The sequence below is a fragment of the Mustela nivalis genome (assembly GCF_964662115.1).
Source record: "Mustela nivalis genome assembly, chromosome: 14".
Lineage (NCBI taxonomy): Eukaryota > Metazoa > Chordata > Mammalia > Carnivora > Mustelidae > Mustela > Mustela nivalis.
The window spans coordinates 20,007,213-20,027,372 of record NC_139033.1 but is presented as its reverse complement, the minus strand read 5'-3'; the positions used below and the strand labels follow the sequence as shown (position 1 = coordinate 20,027,372).

The window sequence follows — 20,160 nt, the reverse complement described above, 5'->3', positions numbered from 1 at the left end:
CCACCCGTCAGCCCTCGGAGCAAAGTGTGTCTTCCCCGCAACAGGGTTCACCTTGCCCGATCTGGGATTTTAAGAGGGAAACCCCTTTCCCTCACGTGGCGTTGTTTTGGGAATCTGTCCACGTAGGACGTGTAGCTCTAGTTCGTTCCTGTCCTGTTCTCCAGCACCCACTAGAGGAACGTTCCAGATTGTGTCTTGTGTTCTGCTTGTGCTGGTGGCTCCTCTGGCTCTCCATGAACAAGTGGGCCACTGGGAACGTTCTGTGTGCCCCCAGGTTTCCTAGACAAAGCTGTCACCACCCTGGCTACGGGGGCTCACACTCCACCCAGCCCTGCCCGACCTCCATGCCCGCAGGAGCAGAGGCCCAAGGCCCTCCCAGGTTGGCAGGGCCATGTCCGGGGACGGGACCTCCCACGAGCCCTGCTGGGCCACCAGCCTTCTCAGATGGTCTCTGGGGACCAGTTCCCACACCGGATGGACGGACTTTCACATCCTGCCCTTCCGTGGATGGGACTGTTCTTGTGCATGTGGATGGCACGTCCTGGTCACCAGAGAGCTCGGCTGGCACCAGCCACTCAGCATGGGCCAGCTGTGCCCGCCTCCCCGGGGACGCAGCCCAGGCAGGGTCACCAGCACTCGAGAACGCATGCTACCAGAAACACTGGGGTTTAGAAAACAGACCCCAAGGCCTCTCTCGGAAGCTCCTTTGCCCGGGGATACGTCTGCCCATTCGCAAAGACAAGCCCTTGCTGGCCATGTGGATGGTCACCGTGTAACCAGGGCACCAGCACATGGAGGTGCCACCGTCCCCAGAGGGACACACTGGCGATCCAGTCCCTGACGTCCGCCTTAGTTGAGGGTGAGGTGCTGGTCCTGGGCCCCAGATGCCCGTCCCCAAGCACCTGTGGGAGGGCCGCAGCTGCCTCTTGGGGCAGGAGCCAACAAGGGCCACGAGGCCGCCGAGGGAGCCGCGGACAGGCCCGTCTTCACCCACAGCATCCGGAGTGCAGCCGCCACCCCCCGGCCGGCTTCCGAGGGCCTTGGCCAAGAGGAGCCCCGGCAGTGGTTCTGTTACTGCTATTGGAACTGGTTTCTAAAAATGGATTTTTTGGCAGTGAAGAAAGCAACCCAGGACATCCACGCTCCCTGAAAAGCCGCCTGGTGACCTCGGTGGCCTGAGCACAAGTCTTACCGGAACGTTCCGCATGAAACGCCGGAGGCTGGAAGGCGCCGTTGGCCAGTCGGGGGCCGTGAAGTCCCGGCATCTGGAGCACGGGTCCGCCAACGGCACTAACGGGCACGTTCTTTAAGAAGCTCGATTCTCTGGAGAATCAGAACCTTTGAAAGAGGGAAGAAGAGAACAGAAGTTAAGTCCAGAGACCGGAAGACAGAAGTCAAGTCCTGTCCAGAGACCGGAAGAAGCCGTTCGAAACCCCCCTTCCTCCCTGGGAAGACGCATTCTGATCGCGCCGGAGCTCCCGGCCCCCGTGGGTCCGGCGTCCGACACGGCCACTCCCCATCACTCCTCGGGGGTGTGCCCAGTTAGGCTGAAATGCCCGGCCGGTGCACCCTGCGTTTTCTGGACCTAGAGCAGTTGGTGCCTACGGCAGGGGCTCAACAGAGGCTGAAGAAGATGTAAGTGAAGGCGTGACCCACTGTCCTTGCCTGGTAGGGTTTTTGCGTGTGGGAGTCTGGATTCCTGGGCGCCCTCCTGGGGCCAAAGGGTCACAAACCACAGAGCTCACTCTCTGGGGATGAACTCCACGCGTGCAGCCTGATGACCCCCGGTCCGTGTCAGCCAGTCACCCGGCCCTCCGGCTGCTGCTGTCCCCGAGACCGGGCAGACTCCTGCTCCCCGTGTCTCTCTCCTGCTCTCCTGCCTGGAAGACTCAGACTCCATTTCCTCCGCGCACCTCCCACCACAGAGCCCCTCTCTGGCCAAGGTGCTGTGCCTGTGGGTGGCCTGGAGCTGCACCCCCAGCCCTGGGGGCTCCCATGCAGGCCCCACGGGTGTCCCGAGGTCAGCAACCCCCAGCACCGGGGGACCCTCCCCGCAGCACTGAGGTCCTGTGGAGGGAGGTTTCCAGGCGGCCGTTTCGGGACTCCTTCCTGGGTCCCAGGCGGAGCTGCCCTTCCTCACGGGGCCCGGACAGTCTGAGTCAACACTGCTGTTGCTTTCAGATGCTTTTAGGAGATGTTGTTTAATTAAACCACCTCCCTATAGGAAGAGGACATCTGATGCTGTCCAGAGCCGTTTCTAGGGCGCCAGCTTGCTGATGAAGTCGGTTTCGTCTTCACCTCGTCTCTGGGAAGTTAAGCCCCGAGGTCTCCCTGGAAGTGAGACAGAGCTCTGTCCTCAGCACGTGGCTGCCTGGGGGGCCGTGTCCCTGTCCTCCCCCAGATCTCTGCGCCAGAGCGAGCAGGAACGGACCAGACGTCTCCTCCCCATCCCGTGAGTCTGCCCCTCATGCCTGTGAAGACCTTTCCTGGGGGCAGGGGAGGGGGACAAGACCCCACATCCTGGGCTGAGCAACCCACTTCTGGTCACCTCTCTGGGGTGTGGGTGCCCTGCCCCAGAGTGCACTGGCCTACGTGAGCAGTCAGAGCTGCCTGGATGAGAAGAGGGTCCGCTCCCAGCTCGCCCGCTGTGGCTGCGTGACGGGGACAATAGGGCTTGCACCGATCGTGCCTGAGTGTGCGTGTCCGGGAAGTGGACGAAGTAGCAGTGCTAGTGGTGTTGGATCAGGGGCTCAGGAAGGTCATGACATAAGGCCACACGGGATGACAAAGAGAAGGCGTCCGCAAACCAGAAGCTCCGAGCTCCATCTGGTTCCGCGCGCCTGGAGTCCTGACACACCGAGGCGGGGTTTTGCCCAGCGAGCTGTGTCCTGGGAACTCCCGCCCGTGGCTGTGCTCAAGGACAGACAGGAAGTGGGACCAGAGCCGCTCTGTTCCCTGTAACCGATGGCATTTCTCGGACGTGTCCCTTTAGCGGGCGCGCTCAGCCCCGAGTAAAGTGCATGCTCAGGGGTGGGGGGCGGCAGCACACGGGGACACCGTGACGCCATCTGTGTGCGGTTCTGTTTGGGAACGGGATCATTTGACCCAGTGACGCTCTCGGGAAGGCGAGCCGTCAGGAGACACACGGCTCCAGGCCCCTCAGAGGGGCGTCCCACCCTGCACCCCAGCCCTGGAGCCAGGGCCCCCCGTGAGCCCCACGAGACCATGAGCTAAGGCTCAGAGAAACTGGGCTCCTACCCATAGGCTTCTTCCCACAGTGGCTCAGCCTGGGACAGAGCAGGGTTCGGGCACTCCCCACCACCCTCGGCCACTGGCCATCCCTGCCGCGCCCACGCCGGACACAGTGGGGCCCAAGGCTGGAGTAGTTGAGCCTCGTCTGGGTTCCTCCTCCAGGACTTGGTAACAATCATTCTGACCTCGGGGGGCACCTCTCGCCCCACAAGGTCAGCATCACCAGCGACAGACCTCGGGCATAACTCAGAGCCTTCGTGCTCAAAGGGACCCTGCTCTGTGCTCCCTGGACGCGGCAGTGACCCGGGCCGGCCTGTCCGAGGCTGGAGCGTGTGCCCCTGGGCACCGGCCCTCAGCCCGCTGGAAGGGCTCCGCGACCTGCTCTCGCGCCAGACCCAGTGGGTTTACGAGAGCCGTGGAGCCGGTGCTGTCCCAGAACGGTGTTAGGGATTCACGACGTCCCCACGGCTCTCGTCCCCAGCCCCTTGACGACCCTTGGCAGCCCCTGAAGGTCCGTGGTTTTTCATGCTAACATTGTGCGCCAGGGCAGGAGCTCCGCGGAACCCACAGGAGGGGCACGCTGTGTCAGGGCTCAGCGGGGAGGGCGGGCGGACCACTCTGCAGAGAGCCCTGGACTGCAGCTCTCACGGGGGGTCCTTCGGGAGGAAGGTCCGGCCAGCCGATCGGCTTGGGGCTCTGCAGCCTGGGAGCTGCCCAGCCACCTGCCCGGTGAACCTGTCAGCTCCTGACATTTTTCTGGAAAGTTCTGTTTCATTTAACGTGGTCGCTTGTGAACACTTCACCCAGAAACTGGGCAGTGCCTGGGGGCCGGGGGGCTGTGCTGCTAACGGCTGACCATCTGCCCACAGGGCACCCAGCCACACTCCCCCTTCCAGAAACACAGCTCTGGGGTCAGTGCGTCATCATGGTCACTGCTGCAGCCCGTCCCTGGGCGGGACCACACTCCCAGAGGCAGTCTTTGCAGGAAAACGCACGGCCACGGGCTGGGAGCTGGTAGCAAGTCTTCTGGGCTCGTGCATGCCCCGACCTGGGGCCAGTCCCCAGGCTGACGACCTCGAGAACAGAGATGATGAAAGTGGGAACAAGCATCCGAAAGTCAGTTTCTAACCAGATGGGTAACGACCGCCTTGCTCGGGCGCAGGCCGCGGCCCTGGGACCCTGCTGCGTGGACGCGCCCGCCCTGCAGAGACGGTGGGTGAGCCCAGCTTCCCGGTGCACACGGCCCTGCTGCCTGCTCTGGCCATGGCCAACACACACCGCCGGCTCCCTGCGGCCCTGAGGTCCCGCCTGCTCTTACAGAACCAGGTCACTGTCCAGAGGGCAGACTTCAGGGGCCGCAGCGCAGGCTGCTCTCGGACGGGTCACCTGGGGTCCTGTGACGCAGTGTGGTCCCCGCAGCCCCGCAGGCCTGGCACTCCCCACAGGCGGGCGCCCTGGGAGCCGTACAACCCTTGGGTGCCGGAGGCCCGTGGCCCCGAGCTACCGCCACCTGCTGGTTCCGTCTCACGGGCCCCCCCACCTGGTTCACCTCACTGGCCCTCCCCTGCCCCCCGGCACCCGTCCTGCGTCTCCTCTTACACGGGTTCTCAGCTGTCTCCGAACACTCACCAGCACACACACGAAGTGCCGCCAGGATGAGGCGACCCCGTGCAAACAGTGGCTTTGGCTGCACCCCCCACATTGGCCCCCCAGCCCCACTGACAGGACACCTCTGGTGCTTCAGCCCCAAACCCCGCTGTTGCCTCGGGGAGGCGGGGGATGAAGGGGGGCATGGGCCCGCTGCCACAACCTGGGGCCAGCTGCGACTGGGTCTGAATCCTGCTGCCCTCCTGGAACCGGTTTGCACAGCACACGGCCCCGCGGGTGCCTGCCCGGCGTTCGTGCAGTGGCCAGCAGTGCAGTGGCCAGCATCCCGGGTCTCAGAACCGAGCCAGCCGACCCCACTGAACACCGCGCAGCATGTACTGTAAACCAGAGCTGCTCCCAGCCTCCGTCCACCAAGGAAGCGACCATCTCCGGCGCGCTCCTCCGGCTGGGCTCCGTGCTGGCCACTGCCTCTTCAGCCGCAGCCCTAGGGCCCACAAACCCTTGTCTGGTCGCACACCGACCTTTCCTGGGCAAGGCCACAGCTCGCAGCGGCTGCCTTCTGGCCAGGCTGAGATGGGCCTGGTCCACAGGGGGAGGTGAGGACCCGCATCCAGCCGTCCCGGGGACAGACTGAGCAGCACGGCCACCCACGTGCCCTGGCTCAGGTACTTCTGTTCCTGATGAATGGACGTCCCATCCCTGAGAGTGGAGGGCCCTTGAGGGGTCCCTGGGGGCACAAAGGACGCGCCCCCCCCCCAGACACCCCTGCCACTAGGCTCTGGGTCTCATCAGGGCGTGTGGCCTCCCGTGGCACAGCCGCTGTGGTCACGAAGGCCGTGACTCTGGGAGTTCTGGAACACACAGCGCTCTATCGGGAAGACGTGTCGAGCTCCAACAAGGGACCTCTCCCTCTGCTCACGCTCTGCGACGACACTCATTCTCCCCAAGACCTGGGATCAGTCTCCAACCAGTGGGCTGCCGCTTTTCCTTCTAAAATCCTAATTTCCAGTTTCATAACTTGGCCAGAGTTCAAAACGAGAAAAAGAAAACAGGTATTGGGGGTTTGGATTTTTGTTTGTTGTTTTGAGAAACAAGGAAAACTTAAAGCTAGCGGCACGTGGCGTTCCTTCCACCTGCTCTGGCTGTCAGGCGTTCGGGGAGTGTGTCTGGGGGACGTCCTAGCGGACGCCTTCCAGCCCGCGCCGCACCTGCCTGGGAACAGTGCGGCGTCTCTCAATGTCTGGTTTTGGTCATCTCTGGCCCGTAGGTGTTGAGAAATGGAGACTTTCCAGTCCTTCCTCAGCAAACACAGGAACTAAGTGAGCCTGGAAACTATTCGAATTCCGGGCCTCTGCCCTTCAAGTCTCCTCAATGCCATGACGGTTTCCTAAATAATGTTTCCAGACCTGCGTGTCGACTGAGGGACGGAATCAGCTAGGGCCTGTCCCCTGTACGCCATGGGGGGCCCCGTGGGTGCTGCAGACCCCGAATGTGGGGCAGGCCCTCCGGCAGCTGCTGAACCTGCTGGTGATGCCCGGCAGGGGGCGGGGAGGGTGTCCCCTGAGGCCTCCCCGCCGGGGGGAAAGGAGCAGACAGACGAGATGTTCGGGGCCGTCTGAACGGAACAACACTCTCCCCAAAGTCTCCTTTCAAAACACAGTCCTGTTTCCCCTGATGTGGCCCCAAGACAGCCAGGTGGTGCAGCTGCCGGCAACGGACGGGGCAGGCACCCCGCTCCCCGCACCCCTACTTCCAGCCCGGGTCTCCACCTGTCTCAACGGCCTGAGTCCCCCCACCTGGAGCGGGGGTGTTGCCGTGGGAACAAGTGCCCCGCACAGCATGCCGGCTGCCGGGCCATCTTGACCCAAGGCTCAGGGCCTGTCCAGCACCACCGGGGAGCTGTGGCCAAGTGCAGAGCTGGACTCCTGACCCAGCAGGGGTCCCCTGGTGCCATCCCTGCCAGACAGGTCCTTGCGCGGCGACCCGAGTTCCTATGTGCTCAGCAAGGCTCCCCGGCTGCCCGCAGGACCAGCTCCCAGTTCAGAACGTTCTAGCAACTCTGCATCCTAGAGCTGCCCCAAGGAATCAGCAGTTTTTGGTTTGCTTTGTTTTCTGTGCTCCATGTTTTTCAGCCACATAGGTCCAAATTCAGCATCCAACAAGGACTTAAGGCCAGGGAAGACCCACACCCTCAGACTCCCTCAAGCTGCTGGGACACCGGAGGGACAGGCGCAGAAAGGACTCCCTGCTTGAAAACCTCCCCTCCTTGGCCCACGGTCACCTGGCAAACGGGTGCAGAGTGGGAGAAGGGAGTCTGTACATGCTAAAGACTCAGGGTGACACCACCATAGGAAGTCACCAGGGGTCGTCAGAAAGACGTGCTGCGGAGCACCAGGTCCATCTAGAAAACGGGTCAGAGCAGAGTCAGCAAGTCAGGCGGAAGGAGGACCAGGGAGAGGAGGCGAGTCCTGCGTCAGGAGAGAGCGCTCAGCGCTCAGCGGAGAGCAGAACTCACTCCCTCCCCGCCCCTGCCTGGCCCAAATAAACGTGTTTGGGGGCGCAGGCGCTGCCCCGCTTCTTAGGGAGCTCAAGGCCATTCCTTCCTCCCTCCAGAGACCTCTGTGCTGCTGCCAAGCACCATCTCCACGGGACTGGGGGTGACAGGCGCCGGCCACTGGGAGGAAAGAGGCCCCGAACCAGTGAGAGTACGTAGTGAAGGGGGCATGTCACGGGGGCCACACCGCCAGCACGGTCACACCGCCGCCTGTCCCATCACCTCCGCTACCTGTCTGCGGGTGCGTCTCCCCCGTGAGAGCAGAAGCTCCTCCCTGATGAGACGCTGCGTCACGGGGCCCAGCCCCTACCTGGCAGGACGCGTCTTGTAAGTGCAGGAAGCAGGTGATTCAGCAGCGTTCGGGGTGTGTGGGAAGGAAACCCTGCCTAAAATGGGGGTGTCTGTGGAGGACCCAACTGGCCGACCCCGCACGAAACGCGGACGCCCCCGGTGAGCTGGCCGGCCACCGTGTGCGCCAAACAGACCCGCACGGGCCGCACCGGATTCCCGCAGTCACTGTACACGCTGCTGGCTGAGCGGGTCTTCCCTGGGACAGCTCGGCTGGCTTCTGCTCTGACAGGCGCCTTCTCTGACCGGAGCCTCGGCGAAGGCTGCCCCGACTTCAGACGCCGGCTCAGCTCCGGCCGCACGAGAGCGAGGACTCGGCCGGGTCCAGCACCAGCCCAAGGCGGGTGACGCACGGGCAGGCAGAGCTTGTGCGAAATCACTGATGGAGCTTGAATTCTCCGGGACTCGGGGAAGACGGGCCGGGTTTTCGCCGTCCACGTTTACCCCTGCGATTCCCATCTCGGGGCTTTAGGGGACGATGGGGGGTCACCGGCCAGGACTAGGGGCTGCCTTGTCGGTGGGGAGGGGCCGTTCCTGACTCAGCAGCACACTGGTGCACGGTTCTGTCCCGTGCCTGTTGCCAGGGTCACGCCGTCCCCCGCTGCGACGAACAGTCGGCCTCGAGCAAGCACAACAAGCCGGGGTCTGGCGCTCGGTTCCGCCAAACTGTACTCGCCGCATTACTAAACACCCCTCCTCCCATGGCAACAGCACCAGAGGACGTCTGAGAGTAAAGTCTAAGTGGGAGAACCTCATTTCAGCTCTAAAATACATGATTTTCTTTATTCTACGAGGATCTGGGGTGTGGACGTCAGATAACACCATGACGCTCACGTGGTGTCTCTACCACCTCCATGGGGACGTCCGGCCATGTCTGGACAGTCTTGGTTATGTATGGGGGCAGCTGGGGTGCTCCTGAGCATCCCGTGGGGCCCAGGACAGCCCCCCACCCCGAGAAATGACCGCCCAAACGCTGAGGGAGCCGCGGCTGAGAGGTCACGGTGCGGGCTGTCCTGAGCTCTGTCCGTCCTGCACGGGCCCCACCATCCCAGCCCGACCCGCCAGGGAGTTGAGCCTCTGGACACAGTGGCATTATTCTGGGACAGAAAGGAGACGGCGGATCCTTAGAACGACTCCGGCCTCAGGGCCTCTGTCCACGTGCGCCGCCGGCTGAGAACGACCGGAGAGGACAGTGGGGCCAAGACGCAGAAGGACAGAAACGGACCCAGGACTTCGCCGAAACCCTACACTCAGGCCCGCGGGGGCCGAGCCGTGGCCTGAGCAAGTACGTTACGGGGCTGAGCCTTCCGAAGGTGAAGCCAACTGGAGGACATTTCTCAGGCCGAGCCCGAGTCCTGGCGGCTCCACGGCCACGACGCCTGCGGGTTTCCGTGAAGGAGGCAAAGTGCGTCCACGCAGCAGAACGGCCCCTTGGCTGGCCCTGGAGGAGCGCGGAGTGTCTTCGAACCCTACAGCCCCTTCCCTCTGATCTGGAATGGAACGTGTCCAAATTACTTTTCTCTCCTTCCTTTTGTAATAAATTAGGGGTTTCTCCTGCTGAACTTTACTGTCCAGTCGTCCTCTGGTTGGGAACAGCACTTCACAGCCTCCGCGTCTGACCGCACGGCCTGAAAAACTCCAAGTCTCTCCGGCGCAAAACCTGCCTTGGCAGAGGAGCAGGTCGCGCGGGTCGGAGGGGAGGGCAGCGCGACGCTCCTCCCGCGGCTGAGAGCAGAGCGGGCGTGGGGGGCTCTCGCATCCCACCTGCTGCTGTGGTGAAAGTCGCACGCGTTCTTTCCAGGGAATACGGAGAAGCAAAAAGCGCGGGGCCCAAGCGGGAGCACGTGTGAGAGACTTTAACACGAGGCACCGGGTCACCTCACCCTTTACTGTCCCCGTGTCCCAAGGATGCCTCGCGGACGCGTGCGCAGGCTACTCTCCGCGCGTCCGGGCCGTCTGGGGGTTCCCTGTGGGCGACATGCTTCCGTCCACAGTCCAGCGCCTGAACTCGCCCACCCCGATCCGCGACCCACGGAGACGGCCCGACCAGGATGTCGGGGGCCCTGAGAAGGCGCGCCCCTTGCAAGGAGAGGTGACGTGCGGTTCCGGTGAGCCCTCCCCTTGCGAGGGAGCCTGCAGAGTTGTCAGGCGTCTGCCGGTTCGGTTCCGTCTGGTCCCTCGGGACGGAGCCGCCTCACATGTTCTCACAGGACGAGGGAAGGACAGCGTCCACGGCCCATGGGGCGCTCCCTCCGGGCTGGGGGCTGGACGCCATTCTTCCCGAGCGACGCTGCACGCGCGGCCGCCGTCAGCCTTGCGCAGACCAGCGGGGCCGGGAGCTGCCGCGGAGGGACCCTCGGGGAAGCGAGCAGACACCTGCACTGAAGGCCCATCTGCTCTGAGAGGGGAATAACTCGGCTTCTCTGGCGGGCAGAGACGGTCCTGATCTCCAGCCCGAAACAAAGGCACAGCCCCCACCGCAGGCGCTAGAGGATGGGGTCCCTCCTTGGCCGCAGGAGCCCCGGCCGGCAGACAGAGAGGACGTCTGTGGCCCCGGACGCGCCATCAAAGGACACTCGCTATTCGGCCGAACTCCGGGAACGCAGCGACCCGCCTCACCGGGACACCCTCCCGCGGTTGGAGTGCACCGAGGGCCGCGCCCGCCAACCCCAGGCCCCAGGCCGCGCACGCCGGGCTCCCAGCGCCCGACGCCACAAGGAGCCCTGGATGCAGACCGTCTCCATCCACCTCTGCCGTCATGCTTGCCGTGTTTCTGCCGAAGCCTGTATGGACACGTGAGTCCGCGTGGACCCCGGTTCTCCGACCCTCACACCGCCAGCCCCGTCACTGCCGCCAGAGACCAGACACCGCTGGCCAAGCCCTCAGAGGCTCCTCAGGGTGTGACGTGGGGAAGGCGACTCCTGACTCTCCTTCCTTCCCAGGGTGCAAGGTGACCGCCCACGGGGCCGTTCCGAAATGGAAGAAAATGTTTCAGTTGACCCCTTTGGCCAGCAGGGACCTCCCTTCCCTGCACCTGGTTTCAAATGTTTTCTGATCAGTTGTTTCAAATGCAGGAAACGTGACCAGTTGCTACCGAACTGTAAAATGACTCTTCCCTTCAGAAAACTTGGACGACGGTGCTGAAGGACAGTGGCTCTGAGCCCCAAGCACAGCGGCTGTTCTCGCCCGTGAGCGAAGCTCGCAGGACGGTTCCCTCTGGCTCAGTGCCGTCCCCACGCCTCAGCCAGGAGGCCACCCACGGTCTTCAAAGGCCCTAGAAGTAGGGGCCTCCGCCATCCGTCCGTCTGTCCTTTGCTCCTTCCGAGCTCTACCCGGGGCAAGCCTTCCAGACAGTTCCTCAGACCTCTGACCCTGAGCCAGAGGAGCCCTACGCGTTCCCACAGGAAGCATCGTCTTTGCTCTTTGAACAAACATAACGGATATAAGGCAGGGCCCGCCACAGGCAAGATGCTGTTCCAGGCTCTGTGGGCGACACGGGCACCTGCCCTCCAGCACAGGTGGGACGCGGGACCAGACTCACAGGCCTGCACAGACGCACGTATGCACACGCGCACACACACGCCTCAGCCATGTGCACACACGCCACAGACACACGTGAACCACTCCAGGTTAAAACACGTCAGGTGGCAGGCGTGAAGGGCCCGGAGTCCTAGCACACAAGGCAGGGCCGCTGTGCCCTGGGGTGAGCATGGGGACACACGTGTTCTGTGGCTCTCGGCGGCGTCCAGGCACAGGCGGCTCTGTCTGCGCATCTGCTCTCCCCCAGACCAGATCAGAGCGTGGGCTGCAGGACCAGACGCAGACGCGGACCACAGCTCTCGGAATTCCAGCAACAGGACAGCGACGCACGGCACAGACCGTGGACGCCGCAGAGGCACCCCCAGGCCTCGCACCCCCACGGGCAGCAAATCCGACCAGACCCCCCAGGAGGGCTGTCGGGCACCCGGACCACGTGAGCAGAGATCTCCGGCTGCGAACCCAGGGCAGGATACATCCAGCCCCAGCCTGACTCACAGCGCTCCCCCCACAGAGCCCGGGGGGTGACCCTCCCAGAGCTCTCCTGTCACCCTGCTGGCAGCCACCATGGACGTGCAGGGAGGTCCCAATGCTGCCTTGTCCAGGGGCCTCATTGTGTGCCCGATATTCCAGATGGGCCAGGCCAGATGCCTTCTGGGCTTGTAGGAGGCATGACACAAGCTACCTCCTTGCATGTGTCCATATGCCGGGACAGGGCCTGCCCCCGCCCGTGCCCCCGCGAGCCTGACGGCAGCACACACTCCCCATGGCAGAGGCCAGCGGCGGCCCGGCAGCAGGGTCGTCAGTGCCGTGGGGACACCATGCTCCTCGTTAGCAAACCCTAGGAGCCAGCGTGTGGAGGGTGAAGCCCGCAGCCATGCAGGGCTTTCGTGGGCGCCCTGCAGCCACGTGGCTGGTGTGGTCACGGGGCCGCAGACCCAGCCTCGGCCGGCCCCTGGACGCAGCCGGGAGGAGTTTGTGCGAGTTATGTGCAAGCCAGGGCGTGAGGCTGAACATGAGCTCAGGGAAACTTCGAGCAGAAAGGCGACTCCACCTTAGAAGTCTAAGGGCTCCACACGTCCGCAGCAGCCACGGTCTTCTCTTTATCTGGAAGGGAGGGGCCCACTTTTCCAGAAGAGCAGCACAGCCAGACCACAGAGGGTGTGTGGACTCTGGCCAGGACGGACCTTTGATCTGAGCCAGGAGGGGGTCTGTGAGGGCCGCTCTCTGGTCGCCAGCCTAGGGAGGTGACTGACGGCGGCCCCTGCACACACAAAGCATCGGGACGCAGAAGAAGCTGGGCTCCGGGGTTTTCTCTCGGAAGCTGGTGACCCCAGCAGGGTGCGGACAGCAGGCGCCCCTCTGCTCGAGGCACCTTGTGGACAGCTCCGTCTGCCCCTTCCTGCCACGGGACGTGGGGAGCCGTGGCCATGGGGCCAGCAGGGTTGTCTGCATGTGCCATAGCCGTGCCCACTCCCTGGGCCGCCTCCGCGCGGCTGTCCTCTCCAGGGAAGTTCCTGTCATCGTGCGACTGCGGGGGCTCGGGGGTTCCTGAGGACGGCAGCTACGCGGCGCACAGGCTGGGAAGCGCCGCCGCATGCTTCCTGCGAGTCCCAGGACAGCTGTCGGTTCTATCGGGTGGTCGTGCTGGGGGAGACGACCGGCGCTTTCTCTCTGTCTCCCTTGGTCGCGGTACCGGCTCCGGCCTCCAGGACCTGTGCTCTCTGCGGCGATTGAAGTTGGGGGTGGGCACACGCAACCGTGAGGCAGCAGCCACCCCCCGCCCCCGTCTCCACAGAGCCCTTTCCCCCATGGGCCCGCCACGGGTTCAGCCCGTCCACCCTGTGGGTTTGCTCAGGGCGTGCATCCGCGCAGTTCCTGACCCCCGGAGGGCAGCGCGGGGTCTGATGTCCCTGGGCCATGGAGCCGTTTCTCTGATGCCTGAACAAGTCCTTGCTGAGCTAGACGGAGGCGACCGAAGGGCGGAGGGCTCTGCTCTCTTCACAGACAAGTAATTTCTCTGCAGAACGTCAGTAATGCCATAGAATTCTGGGAAAAAAAGCAAGTCCCAGTCACGCAAAACCCTGTCCAGCATAGTACTCAGGACGGAGTGATCCAAGCAGTTTCAAGTGTGATCACATCGACCGTGAGCTACTTCCGCAAGGCAGGGCCAGTGAACTCCAATGCTGAGCAGGTATGTGGAAAGTCAATGCTGGGAGACGGCCCTGAAGGAACCGCGCTGCGCTCTCCGGGCTGGGAACACTGCGTCACCGTCGGAGCAACTCTGGGGAGCGGCGTGTGAGTCGCCCACAAGTACACGGACCCTGAGAGCATCCAGCCAGGGAGCCGCCACCGCACAGCCGGCCCAGAGGGAAGGACCTGGTCCCAACCGCCGGCGGACACAGGGCAGTGCGTGCAATTCCCCGCTTGTCCAGAGTGGAGCGGGAGCTGACGGCTAAGCCTGGCCACGAGCCCCTGTGGGTGCCTTCGCCGGCGCCCACATATCTGGCCAAACGGACAAAACTGCAATCGCACGTTTCCTGCTGTTCTCTCCCCGAACCACAGGGAGGAGGGAACGGCGCGGTCGCTGCTCCGTCAGGACCACCGCGAGGTAAGTGCGTCCACAGCTCAGGAGACGGATTCCCATCTGGAGCTCAGATTAAGGTAACAGAAATGGGGAGCCGGGACTTTGGGATGAAAAGTAACGAACAAAGGAGAAAATCTGAGAAAGCTCAAAGGCAGGCAGGACGCTTGATCCTTCAAACGCGGGAGGGACGAGCCGACGAGAGAGAAGCTGACGCAGCCGGAGCCGCGCTCGCCCTCCAGGGTTTCAGCAACCGCAAGACGGCTGGACCCAGAAACGCTGCACTCAGGACAGAAGTGCAGACAGAGAAGTGTTTCCGGTCGCAGCTGAGTGAAGCCGCGGGGGGCCCACGTCTCGGAGGGGGGCAGGCGTCCGAGGCCGCGTCCTCTGTCACGAAAGCAGAGAACAAGGAGCGAAGAGTCAGCCGGGGTCAGCCGGGGTCGCAAGATGGGGGAGCTGGGGCAGGCCAGGGCTGTGGGGGCACGACCGAGTTCCAGCCGCCAGGGACCCACGGGCCAGGCGGGGAACACAGGGGCCGGCACTCCCTGCTGCCCGGCCGGGGTGGCCAAGAGGGGAACAGCCTGAGCCGACCACAGTGGTGGCAGCACGCCCCTGGGAGCACCCTAAAAACCACGGAATCGCACACTTTAAATGGGTGAGTCATCTGGAGTCGGAATCCTACCCCAAGGAAGCTGTGGCCAGAACCAAAAAAACAAAAACAAAATAAAAAACAAAAGGAAGGACTGTATCCTCTCTTGGTTCGAAAAGCAGCCAAGAAATGAAAACTCATGAAATTATAAATCTCTGTAAATTGACTCCTCGACGGTGTCAGTGAGGATGGCACCAGACGTGTGAGGACGGCACCAGACGTCCGTCTGCAGGAGTGACCGCCGGCTTCCTCGCCGCGCACCACCACACCGCCTGCGCGAACACACCCAGGGCCCGGCCCGGAGCCAAGGACCCAGAAGGCGAGAACAAACGGTGCCCGGCTCAGGGGGCTTCCCTTCTGCCAAGACAGAGATCAGCAAGTACGCGCACAGACCTTCTGCTCCTTCAAGGAAATGAGTGATCAGTTCCGTCCACCACCAGGACCCGCCTGAGAGCTCAGGGGTCCGGACTCAGCAGCACCGCCGTGGTCGAGATGCGCCTGCAGAGACGCTCATGGCCGTGATGGTCTCACATGAGCGAAACACGGGAGAAGCTGTAAATGTCAAATAAGAGAGTTTTGGTTAAGGTTCAGTACTAGCCTCCAGAGGGGACTCTATGCCACTATTTAAAATAACAGAGGGACGCCTGGGGGGCTCAGTCAGTGAAGCATCTGCCCTTGGCTCAGGTCATGATCCCAGGGTCCCGGAATCGAGTCCCGCATCGGGCTCCCTGCTCAGTGGGGAGCCTGCTTCCCCCTCTGCTGCTCCCCCTTCTTGTTCTCTCTCTGTCAAATAAATAACTAAAATCTCTTAAAAATTAAAAAAAAAATTTTTTTTTAATTGGCCTTGGTGCCTGGAAAACATTGTTTCATTTCTTGTTAAGGAGTGACAATCCAGCATACGTTACGGTGCTGTTTTTGAATATAAACTAACAAAAAAATATTTTTACATCAAAAGAGAGCAAAATGCTTGGTACAAACGTCAGGTTCTCGAACGAGAGCAGTGATAGGTTCTGGATGGCACAGTTGGGAAAATCACAGGATTTATTTTCCCCTTTGCATTTTTCCCAGAAAGTTTTCTGATTTTCTACAATGAGCATGTAATATAGATACATATGTTTTGTAAATATTTGCTCCTTTTCCAAGACAGAAGCTACACACAAATACGAATGTGTTAGCCAGGATGCGAACTGAACGCTATTTAGGAAAAGCAGCAGACGGGGGCTGAGCCTGGGGGGCTCAGATGGTTGGGCCTCTGCCTTCGGCTCAGGTCATGATCTCAGGTCCTGGGATTGAGCCCCGCATCGGGCTCCCAGCTCCGCAGGGAGCCTCCTTCTCCCTCCCTCCTGCCTCTCCCCCTGCTTACACGCGCTCTCTCTCTCTCTCTCAAATGAATTTTAAAAGAAAGAAGCCGCAGAGAGGCTGCGGGATGGTAGGGTCCATCTGCTTCCGCCCGCCCCTGGGAGCCCGCCCCTGTGGACCACCATGAGCACAATGGCAGCAGTGCTGGGACTCGAGGCCACGTGGCTGCCGGAGGCCAAGACACCAGCAGGAGCCCCTCACGCTGCGGCCTTGCAGTGATTTCAACAACAAACAGAAACACAGAAAAACAATGGGAGGTTCTGACGCCGGGAACACACGTGACACAGGGGCACGAGACGGAAAATCACTCCGTGAGCTCAGTTCCCCCGAAGTTCGCACAGAGCCCGCCCGGCACCGCTGAGATGCCTGGTTCCTTCTACCACATTTCCCAAAGGCTTTCGACAGAGACTCCGCGGACGCCTCCCAAGCACCTGGACTGGTCTCGATGGGGGGCAGCTGGCGCTGCGCCAACGGTCAGGCCAGGCGGACGGCGCCCTGGCCGGCAGCAAACCCCAGGCAGAGCCCCGCTCCGTTGGCCAGGACGGTGCCACGCCCGGTGCCACGCCCGATGTCCCTCCCGCTGAAGGTGAGGGACAAGCCAGTACGATACGATTCGGCTTTCTGAGACAGCGCGCTTCGTTGTAAAGATTCTGTTTATCTGACAGAGAGAGACACAGCGAGAGGGGGAACACAACCAGGGGAGTGGGAGAGGAGGAAGCAGGCTCCCCGCAGAGCAGGGAGCCCCATGTGGGGCTCGATCCCAGGACCCTGAGATCATGACCTGACCGAAGGCAGAGACTTGACGACGGAGACCCCCAGGCGCCCTGAGACATCTAATTTTAAAGAACCAAATGATTGAAAGTTATGGATCAGGAAAAATAACAAAACAACTACCTCTAGAGATTTCTGCTGTCCTGCAGAAGGGGTGAGGGGCTCGGCCAGGCGGCCCAGAGGCCCGTCAAAGGTGCAGGGTCTGGGAGCAAGTGTGGAAATGTCCTCCTGGGAGGACCCGCGAGGGGTCATGCCGAGTCTGAGAACCACGGACCCACCGCAACAGCACCTGTGAATGACCCGCGGTGGGGGCTCCCAGCTGCCCCACGCTGGGAACTTTCCCAGGGCTTTCTCGTTTGCTCACTGACGTTACACGTTTTCTCCTGGTGGGAGGCTTCTGGGTTACAGCTCCTGGCCTCCTGGTCTGGGCAGCAGCCGTATCCATTCTGCCCAGCAGCACCTGCCCCAGGAGGGGGTTTTGCTAACTTAAGGGGGACTGCGCGCGCCCTCGGAACAGTCCCAGGGACATCCTTCCCGGGGAGAGATGGCCTTTCACCTGGGGGGCCAGGCTTCTCCAATCCAGTGAGTGTTTCTACGGAGAAGAAACCTTCCTTCCCAGGTATCCGCGTTCAGGCTCAAGTCGGGACACTTCCTGCAAATGCCAGCGATGAAACAGTCTCTTTACCAGAGCGGCGCAGGCCATCCAAGAGCCGTGACACAGAGGTCCCAGGTATGTGAGGCCAGGCAGCGGCTCCCCCGTCTGGCCAAGCGTCTTTCCCCAGGGCTCGCAGGACAGCGCCCAATGGGACAGACCCTGGTTCTGCCGCTTACCCCCAGGGTTGCTTCGGGTGGGTTAGGAGGGATGGCGGGGCGGGTCTCTGCTGCTGCAGCCAGTGCCGGGTGTGTGAGCGCGCGCGTCTGGGACGGAGTGCGAGCGCCTGGGGGGTGCCCCAGAGCGTCCGCTCCAAGCGGACCCAGCCCTGCGCTCCCTGCCCGGCCCGCAGGCCGTGCGCCCAGGTGTCTGCCCCCGGGACTACGGCCGGGCGCGAGAGGGCGCCGCGCCACCGCCGCCGGGCGGATCGCCGGGGCCGAGCGGGGCCGGGGGCGTTGCACGGGGCGGTGCCGGACTTCGCGGGCTGCGGGCTCCGGAGAAGCCGCGCTCCGCCCCGAGGAGGCCGCGGCCAGGCGAGCCAAGCGGCGGCCCTGAGTCCGGGCCCCGAGGTAAAGTTGCGCGCGGGGCATAAGCGGGGCCTGCGGAAGAGGCAGGAGGTCTACACCCGGGGCCGTGGCGACGGGCAGCGGGGAGGGAGGGTCTCCAAGGGAGGGTTCCCGGCAGGAGCAGGGACAAGGGGGCGCGGCGCGGGGGACAGGTCTACACTGGAGTCTCTCCGGGCCAGAACGGGGCGAGGGGCAGGGGTGTCGACACCGAAGGGGCCGGGGCCGGAGCCCGGCAAGGGGGGTGCAGGCGCCGGTCCCGACGCGGCGCTGCTCCCGCGCGCAGTCGCTCCTCGGTTTCGCCGTGGAGACGGGGGCGGGGGGCAGTTGAAGCGCCCTCCGGACGCCCGGGGCCACCCGACGCCGGGCGGGGCTGTGCGGGACGCCGCCCGCAGCCCCCCGCCGGCCGGCGGGCGCCCTGGGGGAGGTGCGCACGGGCCCTGGCCGCTGGGTGCGCTTCCACGGAGGTCCGGGCGGCCGCGGCCCGAGCCTGCTTCTGCCTCCGACCCGTCTGTCCGCGTCGGGTCTGCGGGAGCCCGGGTGGGGGGAAGGGCGGGAGGGCCGAAGCCGCGACCGCCCCGCGGGGGGTGACCCGGGCTCCCCCTGCGCTCGCCCCCGCTTGCTAGGTGGGCGCATCCGGCTCGCGTGAGAAGGGGGCGGGACGTGGGCGAGTGCGGGCTCGTGGGGGCCCTTTCCTCGCCGCTTCTCGCCGCCCCTCACACCCACCCCTGCACACGCACCTGGCAGGCATACACCTTCCTCCCAGCCGGCCTTCCCCGGCTCCCCGGGGCGCAGACCTGACCGGTGAGGGGGTCCCGGCGCCGTCAGCCGCGAATTCTGCAAACTCAGGAGCGGTCCGAGCCGCCGCAGGGGCCTCCCACACCCGCGCGGGGAGAGCAGATCCCAGGAGGGGGCGGGGGGGGGGGGAGCCGCGGGGGCGGGGGGCGCCGCGGGGGCGGGGGGCAGCCGCCTGGGGTCCCTCTGACCCGCAGGGGCGGGGGAGGGGAGTTCCGAGGAGTTGCCTGCGCCTGCGCGTGGTTGTGCTCTGGCGGTTTGGGGGTGACGGTGGAGCCCCCCTCCCAGACTGCCTTGTTCCAGAGGGTCTGGTTTCTGGTTTCTGGCCGTGGGAGTGGGGCCACGGTCAGGGACGGTTACTCCCTTTGTCTCCTGGACTGAAACTCCAGCCCCGAGCTGGGGTCCTGGGAATTCTGCTGGGTCTTTAGAATTCCAGAAGGCACTTCTTACCTGCCCCGGGCCTCCGTTTCTCCTCCCTCTTCCTTGGGCTGCAAAAACCGATGGTTTCCTCCAGTGTGTGCTCAAGGCCAATGCCTGGACCAAGTAGCAGGTGTGAGATGGGTTCTGACTCTGCGGGTGCGAGCCGGATGGCTGGCTTCCGGGGACCAGCACACGCAGGAGAGCAGCTGGGTCCCAGCCCTGACATGGGACAGCCGCTGGAAAGGTTCATTGGGTGAGCCCTCCAAGGTCGCCTTGTGCACAAGGCCTAAACGCGCAGTGGAGGAAGTCGCGAGACCCCTGAAACCCAGGAGGACCCGCCGAACCCCGCGCTGGCTGAAGCAGAGGAGAGGCTGGCCAGCGGGGTGGAGGCCGGCGCGCTCGGCTGCCCTCCGGAGGCTTCCTTCAGCGATAATTCCCAGTTAGTCAAAGGATGGACTGGCTCTCGGTCCTTTTCAACTGGGAATTGGGGGAGGGGTGCATTAGGGCCCATTTGGGGGATGAAATCCCCTCTACTGTGGTTCCCTTGTGCGTACCAGTCCCAAACATACAAAAAAGAATACGCTATGGCTAAGAAGACATATTTGTATTTCAGTTGGAGACAGGTTAGGAAAACAATTTTGAGATTCTTTCCAAGGCCGGTGCCATCTAGTGTTCTGGTTCCTTTCCTTTCACAATGTATATGTTCCACTTGGCAAAAGTTTTTTTATACCTTGAGATTTTCATAATTCAAGATAAAAAATTGCGTGGTTTTGCATGAGAAGAAAAGAAGGCGACGCACCTCGTCAGCCGGCTCCGAAGCAGGAGGCTGTGTGGATTTTCTGTTCTGTGCTTGGCACCGAGTCCCGTGCGTGGCAGATGCTCTGAGGACACGAGCTGGCTGTGGGTCGTTGGAGCTCTAATGAGGAGTTTGTACCCGGTGTGCGGTGGGCACGCGCCTCGACCCGCAGTCTATGTGGAGCACCGCGGCTGGGAGCCAACGGGAAAACGCCCGGGTTTGCCCCGCAGAAGCAGGTGGGGTCTGAGGGCCTTGGGGGGATTCGGCAGCCT

At 63.1% G+C, this 20,160-nt stretch overlaps 1 protein-coding gene and 1 long non-coding RNA gene across 4 annotated transcripts in view; one reads left to right on the top strand and one right to left on the bottom strand.

Moving 5' to 3' along the window:
* Nucleotides 1–1,233: 1,233 nt before the first annotated feature.
* On the bottom strand, nucleotides 1,234–18,679 carry LOC309848417. 3 transcript variants are annotated; one of them, XR_014303026.1, is made up of 4 exons: nucleotides 18,618–18,679; nucleotides 16,786–17,314; nucleotides 14,926–15,084; nucleotides 1,234–1,338 (listed from the first exon to the last, which is right to left on the bottom strand). It is a non-coding gene; the product is annotated as an uncharacterized lncRNA (long non-coding RNA). The 3 variants fall into 3 exon arrangements; XR_014303027.1 differs by lacking the exon at nucleotides 1,234–1,338 and adding an exon at nucleotides 8,348–13,014; XR_014303028.1 differs by lacking the exon at nucleotides 1,234–1,338 and having other exon boundaries at nucleotides 14,682–15,084.
* KCNG2 (potassium voltage-gated channel modifier subfamily G member 2) overlaps nucleotides 17,767–20,160 on the top strand; it is a 46,725-nt gene continuing 44,331 nt past the window's right edge. The window contains exon 1 of the mRNA XM_082699997.1: nucleotides 17,767–17,883. The gene's annotated coding sequence lies outside the window, so the exon portion shown is untranslated. The remainder of the gene's footprint in view (nucleotides 17,884–20,160) is intronic.